Genomic DNA, 8,759 nt, shown 5'->3' on the forward strand with positions numbered 1-8,759 from the left:
GCGGTGATAGGATGGGAAGACGGTTATCTTCGAGATTCACACAGAAACTCTTAGCTACAGTATATTCACTACGCTTGCCGAAAGTTGTAGAAATGATGAAGGTTAAAAGAAACGGTGAAGGTGATTCTTGCTAAGTGTCTAGTGCCCGTATTGGTAGTTGGGAGAAAAATGTTTACGATCAAGAGTATTGGTACATTTTGTAAAAGCTTGGTGTTCTGGGAGAAGCTAAGAGAAAACACGCTAACACATTCCTCGCTTACTTTACAAATGAAGAGGTGGAAGGATCCAGTTTCCGGAATCGATTCTAAGAGAGCCAAGCAAGGCATTAATCCAGCATAAGCATTTCCATTTAGCACAGGCTCTGTTGTAAGACAAAGATACCTAAAAAATACACCATCAACACAGTGTAATAGTCAGCGTTGCTGGGATGAAGGGAACCTCATTGACTCCTTCTCACCCCTGAGCGGGAGGGAGGCATGCTCTTGATCCTTTATAGATTGGGGAACTGATGAATGCAAGTTGCTTGGCTCGGCTAAGCACAAGCTAGGAGCAGGTGTGATTCAAACTCCTGGGTGTCCCACTGCAAGACCCATGTGTGAACCGCCAACACATTGTCACTTCCTTTTTGGTTGGTTTCGTTCACCAGTCTGAGCGGGGAGAGCTCATTGTTCTTGTGTTTGGCACACGGTTATTCATCTCCCCCATTTTGATGGACATACATACTTTTTTTTTTTTTTGGTGGCATGTCTTACCAGATACCTGTGGGTTCTAGTGTCTCACCTTGGATGAGAGGTACGTATAAAATTGCGATCATTGAGTTGAAAACTATAAGTGAATTTACAGAGTTTTCAGTTGGAAAACGACTGTCCTTCTTTTTGAGTTATGTCCTCAAGTACATTTGAGGCGACACAGGTAATGATTACTCTCCCCACTGTGGTATCATGGACTGAGCTCTCACTAGGCCATCTAGACCTAGACTTTCTTTCACAATCTTCAGGACAATCCTGTGAATGGGCACTATGAATCTCTCTGCTTTAAGGATATGACAGTGCAGGAGCAGAGTGGTTGAATTTCATGCCTAAGATAACACAGCCATTACCTGGGGTTCCTGAAATGGCATACCTACTCTTTTAATTTTTTTTTAAGATTTTATTTATTTAACAGAGAGAGACAGCCAGCGAGAGAGGGAACACAGCAGGGGAGTGGGAGAGGAAGAAGCAGGCTCCTAGCAGAGAAGCCTGATGTGGGGCTCGATCCCAGAATGCTGGGATCACGCCCTGAGCCAAAGGCAGACGCCCAACAACTGTGCCACCCAGGCACCCCGGCATACCTACTCTTAACCTCTGCATGGGACCAGCAAACACCTGAAGGATGGAAAGGGCTGGGCAGCAAGCCAGGAAGTTGAGAATCTTTTATCTATTCATCTACCCACTCCTCTACTTACCCAACTATCTATCCAAACATCCATCCATGCATTCATTCATCTACCCACCAATCCATCCACCCACCAATCCATCCATCCATCCATCCATCCATCCATCCATCCATCCATCTTTCCATCCATCCATTCATTCATCCATCTACCCACCAATCCATCCACCCACCATACCATCTATCTGTCCATCCATCCATCCATCCATCCATTCACCCATCTTTCCATCTATCACCCATCCATCCATCCATCCATCCATCCATCCTTTACTTTCTGAAATCAAACATTTACATCCATGTATATTCAGGTCTACTTCAAAACCTGCCATAGCCTGGGGAATCAGTACTCATTAAATAATAAATGCACCCATGAATGAATGAATTGTCTTAGTCTGGATCATTCTGCAGACAATTTATGGGTGTATTCTTATTTTCACCAAAGAATAAATCCAAAGGAAGGAAGGAAACAACTTGGTTGGAAGAGACCTGTGTTCCCAGTTGCTTTGACAGGAATCATATTCCCCTGGAGAGAGAGCCAACCTCATGATGCAAAGAAATCACAAAACATATTTTGCACAATATGTGTTGATCCCTTTACAGTCCTCTCTGCTTAGCTATATGTTCCAGAGGCAATTAGATTCCAAAGAGTTTCTGTGACTTTACACACAAGAGATTAAATTCTAGCCACGTGTAATTGGTTCAAAAGTTATGGTTCATAAATAACACTAAAGAGAGGGATTATACTCTCCTGATGGTTCAGGAAATTGGAAACGGCGGGTTGCAATACTGAATGTTACTCACTGACAAGACGGTGGGTAACCTTCTCAGCCCAGTTCCTAACAACTGAGCACATCCGACTCTAGAAATCTAGAAAGCAGAAGAATCCTGTTTATGCTCCCATGTTGACAAACGTCTGAACGAGTCTGGGATGCTTTATATTTGAAACGCTGCTCATTTGGTAATGCCTGGAAGACCTCATGCTTTCTATTTTATTTCTTATTTATCTTTATATTATCACATCTTTGTGTTTAGAATCTTCACCTTACTGCATCTTTGACCGTGGCTTGCTCTATCCGTTAAAACAAGCAATTATCCGATTAAATTAATTATTCCACACCACTGAGGTGGACAGATGCAAGAAACACAGTGAAAGGTGGCCCTATTAGCATCGACACGCTGGAGAATTCCAGCATCACCCACTGGCGTTGGCAAGCTACCACCTCCAGCCTTTTGCTTTTTAAAGCTGAGTCCTGAGCCCTCTGGGCCTCTGGGCAATGCACTTTGCTCCGTGCAGAATCCAGCTCTGGATATCCTCCGCAGAACTCCGCGGCGAGCACCGCACGCGGACTCTGCCTCTTTCCACAACGGGTTCTAAAAACCGTCAGCTTCGCAAGACTCGTTTTTAAAATTGAATGAAATTTTTAAAATTCCCTTTGTATCTCCGTTTGCTGTTTACATAACACATTACTTAGCCCTGATTTGTTTTGCCTTAAATTTCCTTTCCCTCCATTATTTACTAACCCCCATTTGGTAATTGTTTTCCCCTGGTTGGATCTACGTCAGGGACACGTCACACACAGGCACACAGAAGACGGCGGTAAGATTGTACAGGTGTGTATCGTTGGTGGTTTCTGGGAACAGTAACATGTTTGAGCGATCCATCTGGGGCGTTCACCTTGTCTTCTCCGTGATGCATTGCCTGGCCATGTGCATTTCATACGGTGGGTCATGCAAGTGGCTGTCCCACAATCCATCCCCATCTCCTGAGCTAAGTGGACCCAGGTACCACTCTGCTACAATTTCCAGCCCGGCATGTTTCCTGCAGTGGGTTTTCACAAATAACCACCTGTATTGTAATAAAGGCTTTGCTCCAGGGAACCGGCCAAGAACACATCAAACTTCTCCACCCCTGAAGTTCCAGCGAACGCACAAATGGCTGGCCCTTCTTGCTGATGCTTGCAGACGCTAAGAAGGGATGTTCAGTGACTGGGCAATGATTCTACCAGAAATAAGTTAGGCAAAGAATATGGGACGGTCCTCCAAAGATCCAGGTTGCTACACAGCTGAGCACCACGCAGCTTTGGACAAGATGTTCCATCACAAACTGGTTTCTTATTTTGTTGGCTAGTTTGTGTTTGCTATTTTGTGAGGTTGGGACATGATATGTTTGCCTGACACTTCACAGCTACCCACATAGGGCTCTTCATTTGACTACCCCATTAATCTTATTTTCTAGACAAAGAAGTGTCCTTATTTCCAGTGGAAAGCATTGTGGCTCAGAGTCTGTAACTCTTACAAGACCAGGTTGAGCTAGGGGAATTCTTTTTTTTTTTTTTTGTAAGATTTTATGTATTTATGTATTTATTTGTTTATTTGAGAGAACAGGGGAAGGGGCAGTGGGGGAGGGAGAGGGAGAGAGAGAATCTCAAGCAGACTGTATGCTGAGCATGGAGCCGAAGGCGGGGCTCAGTCTCACGACCTTGAGATCATGACCTGAGCCAAAACCAAGAGTTGGATGCCTAACCAACTGAGCCACCCAGGTGCCTAAGAGCTAGGCCGGGTCTCAACCATGATGAGTCCAGGACACACTTCTGAATTTCCAGAACACCTGTTCTAAATTTTGAGGGGCAGAAAATCTTTTGTCCCCTTGTTGTTAACCCAATGTTCTCTCCATACATGGTAGGAAGAATGATGGCCTCCAAAGACGTCCATGTCCTGTTTTCCTCATGGGAGATTAAAAAATGTCCCCCAAAGACAAACATGTTTGAATCCCCATGTGGTAGACAAAATAATGTCCCCAAAGACATCCATGTCTCAATCCCCACATGGCAAACAGACTCATGTCCCCAAACACATTCATGTCCCGATGGTTGTGTAGTGGTCCTGTGATACCGATTTTAAACTTTTGACTTTTTTTTTTTAAAGATTTTATTTATTTATTCGACAGAGATAGAGATAGCCAGCGAGAGAGGGAACACAAGCAGGGGGAGTGGGAGAGGAAGAAGCAGGCTCATAGCGGAGGAGCCTGATGTGGGGCTCGATCCCAGAACGCCAGGATCACGCCCTGAGCTGAAGGCAGCCGCTTAACCGCTGCGCCACCCAGGCGCCCCTAAACGTTTGACGTAAGCCACAAAGTTGGTGATCATTTGTTACAGCAGCTGTAGGAGACTAATACACTTCTCTTAAATTTTAACAGATCAGAATAAATATCATTCTAGGGGCCCCCTTTCCAGGTCATAATATGTATGCAAATCACCCAGGGGTCTTGTTAACCATGGAGTCAGCCTGAGCAGATCAGGATGGGACCAAGATGCTATGTTTCTAACCAACTTCCAGGCAATGCTGGGGTTGCTGGTCCAGGGACCGCTATTTGAGCTATAAGGTCAAAGGTAACTTTGACCATGGTTTTAATCCTTCAAAAAGTTGTAGACAGAATCAAGTCTCCCAGGGTTCCTTAAGGCTGGCAGGTCAAGGGAACCCCAATGATAGACTCCAAACTCATTCACAGACACTGGTGAGTTTGTCCAGTTCCTGGAAAATGCTCATCCTTTTCCCGAAACTTCTTGGACAATTTAACCATAAGAGGGTGTGCTCCAGTTCCCTATTAATTGAAATGGTAGATATGCCCTGACAAGCAAAATGATTTGAAAATTAATTATTGGGCATTATCCTTGGCTGAAGCCTACAATTTTCAGAGCGTGTCACACATTCCCAAATTTAATTTCTCCCAAACACGGAGGTGCTGTGGGTTTTCCAATGTCACCTGCATGTCTTCCAGAAATAGTATGCTTAATGCATAATTTCTAAGACCTGCGCGTGGATTTAAAAAACTTCTTCAACCCCGTTTCCCCTGTCCTTTAACTTCACTGTTCAGAACTATCTTAAGAGGGGACCACGCTCTTTCTCGTAGGTACTTCCCATAGCACACATTTTCGTCACAAGGCACCAAGTCCGTGCGTCCAGACTTTCTTGGAACTCTGCCAGGTTTCAGCACCACGCGTATAAACATTGGGCGTAAACCTTACGTCACATTCTTAAGTATTCCGGACACACGCAGGACTTCTGGAAAGTCATAAAGACTTTGTTGTAGATGTAAGAGACTTTTCTTGGAGGAATGAAAGAAAGCCATTACTTCAGGAAAAATATTCTCTGATAACACAAGATTTTAGCATATGAAAAAAGTTCACGTGTGTATTTAAGATGCACGCATATATACATGTGTCTATCGTCTACTTTACCGTAAGGTACTCGGTGTACGTGCATTCCACCTGCAGCTTCCTTGGGAAAGGCATTCTACTCTTGCCCAATTCGTATCAACTCAACTATATGAGCGCTATTATTAGTCTACCAGGTAACAAGCTGAGGATTTTAATGGTGTTAGTCCCTGGGATCCAATCTGATCGAGATGTTGATAACAAGACCCGAGCCAAGAAAGCGTCCTGTAGTCAAGTACGTTGGGGAAAGCCGAGAACGGTACCATAATATCCCTTCCTTGGGGAAGATTTCATTGCATTTTGGCAAATAAGTTTAAAGAATAGGAGACTTTTGCTGAAACGAAGAGCTCACTTCTTGTAGACCAGTGTTTGTTATATATTTTGGTCCACAGAGCCTTTGTTACTCCCTGCTGACACTGCAATTAGCTTCCCAGGTCGTTTGTGTTAGAAGGAATTGCTCGACAGACTTTGGAAAACACCGAAGTCAGTGATAGAGGATAATCTGGTAATTCACACTGGCAGGCATGTAAACTCAACGCTCATTGTTGGCTCCCATTAAAGTGCTTCTTTCCGTAGACCACGTATCTTACCCGATCTAAAACCCCCTGGTGCTAACGAGACTCTTAGCTTTAGGTTCTATAAGTACGTGTTTTTATTTGCAAACATTTCACATGGCCGCCATCAAACATACATGAAAATATTTAATAAACACCCCTCTCTTTTTAAAGCACCCCACCCGTGTGCTTAAGGGTGACTCCTTCCAATACACATGACCCGTGCTTCTTAGAATCATGGACACACCACTGAATCTCTAAATTAATTTTTATACAATCTTAGAGAGTCGCTGAATCCATTTTTATACAATCTTACAGAGTCACTGAATCCCCATATCAAAGTAAGTGCTGTTCTTGTTTTTTTTTTTTTTTATCTCGCACAAAGCCTTCATATGCCTTTACAGCAGAATGCAATTTCTTCCTTGACACAATTTTCTCACATAATTAGCTTATTAGTCTGGCTGACCAGATATACGGGTTATAGACTAAGGATGACACATTTTCCTCCAAGGAGAATAACATTACAAGGGGAAAAGTGTGTGGGATCCAGAAGCCAATGCACGGTGACAGGTGTGGATGAAGCTTGTCTGTGACTTTATGATGAGACTGGACTCAAGTGACATGCCAGCTCTCAGTTCTGTGACACTTTTGGCACAATTTAGCCACACACACTCTTAAACATCCTTTAGAGGCGCTCATGGGCCACCACCTCTTCAGTCTCATGGAATTTTTCCAGGCAATGTCAGACCTCCTTCCGGTGTTCCAGCTGTATTTTGCATACACAGGTGGCCCCTGGACACAGCACCTTGACTGATTTACCTGTGCTTGCAAGGCGATAGCAATGCTGGACGGCAGCTCTGTGCAGTGCCAGGTGGGAGCTCCATCCAGCCCAGAGAGCATGTCCTGTTCACACTTTCTCCTTCACATCTCCTAATGCCACATGACACTCAGCTTCTCGCTCAACCCAACAGGCATCCCAGGGAGGCTGTGATGCTGGGGGCCACATCTCCTAATGCCACCATGACACTCTGCACCTTCTCACTCAACCCAAGGGGCATCCCAGGAACGCTGTGATGCTGGGGGCCACATCTCCTAATGCCACCATGACATTCCTCAGCTTCTCACTCAACCCAACGGGCATCCTAGGGAGGCTGTGATGCTGGGGGTCACATAGGAGCTCAGAGGGTGACACCCACACTTGCTAGGTGGCTCTGGAATAAATGTACTCAGTGTCTATGAACAAGGGGGATTCCATCTGCCACGAGGCATTGGGTATCTGAAGAAGGAGCTTTTCACCCAATCCAATCAATGCATTATCTGGCTTTGGTAGGCAAGCCTTTTGCAAAATCCAAGTGCTTTGTGTGTCCCCCCCCCCCCCACATATCATGAGTGGTGCTAGAAAGCTTCTGGCAACTGAAAGCATCTTTGCATGGGGCACACCACCATGAGCTCTGCACCAAACGGACCGGGTGTGTGCTTTGGCCTCACCTAAGGGAGTCTCCTGCATGGTGCATGTGCTTACGTGGGTTCAAGGAGAGACTTTGGGTTTGCAGATGCTGCCTGTAGAGTCACTGCTCTGCTCAAACAGGCAGGGAGCTTTGCTTGCAAAGACAAAGGCTCCAGCCTTCCAACTCCCCTATGTGCCTAGAAAAATGTTCTCAGCGAAGGAAGGAAGGAAGGAAGGAAGGAAGGAAGGAAGGAAGGAAGGGAGGAAGGAAGGAAGGGAGGAAGGGAGGAAGGGGGGAGGGACACCCCAGATGTGCAAACTGGGAAGAGTCTCCAGGATCTCCAGGATCTGGGAATGTTGCTAGAGAATCCAGGCACTCCTGGATCTATTTGGCTTCACTGTGATGGAAAGACTTTAAGCAAAAAGAAACTTATTAAAATGATGAACAATTGTTGAAATTGCACAAAATTGTGCAAAACCATAAATAAGAAGCAGGTTACCCAACCCCGTAGAACACACCAAGAGTTTTACACAGAATCCCAACGTCTTGGCACGGCATTTGTGAAGGACCAGCCCAGCCCTGCAAGGAGATACGTAAGAATCTCAAGCTGGAGGCGCCATCCAAGCAGCTTTTAACCGACAAAATTTCTGTGTGCAAAAATGTCGTGCTAGTTCTGTTGCCAATTTTCCCATCGCTGAAGGGATGGAAATATTTTGCAAACACCTGAATGCCTTATCAAGCCGAAACAGAGTCTCTGCACTATGCGCAAGCATTGGATTACTTCCAAAAAAAAAAAAAAAAGAGAGAGAGAGAGAGAGATATTTCTTTTTTGGCCACCAAAAATCTTCCTGCTAAAAATAAATGTATTTGGATAAACATTTGGAGTAAAAGTCTAATTTTGATTCCAATTCTTTTTTTCAACAGTGGAAGGATGGACGCATCATGGCTAATGTACTTACAGTTGATAATATTTTGAATCAACTATTATAAATTTGTCTTAAATGTTAGGTTGGAAATGAACGAAAGCCATGAGTCAGAAACATGGCTCGTAGTTTATTTTTTAAATGTTTAAAATAGGGAAGTATGGGGGTGCATGGGCGGCTCCGTTGGTG

This window comes from Ursus maritimus, assembly GCF_017311325.1.
Source record: "Ursus maritimus isolate PB19 chromosome X unlocalized genomic scaffold, ASM1731132v1 scaffold_X1, whole genome shotgun sequence".
NCBI lineage: Eukaryota > Metazoa > Chordata > Mammalia > Carnivora > Ursidae > Ursus > Ursus maritimus.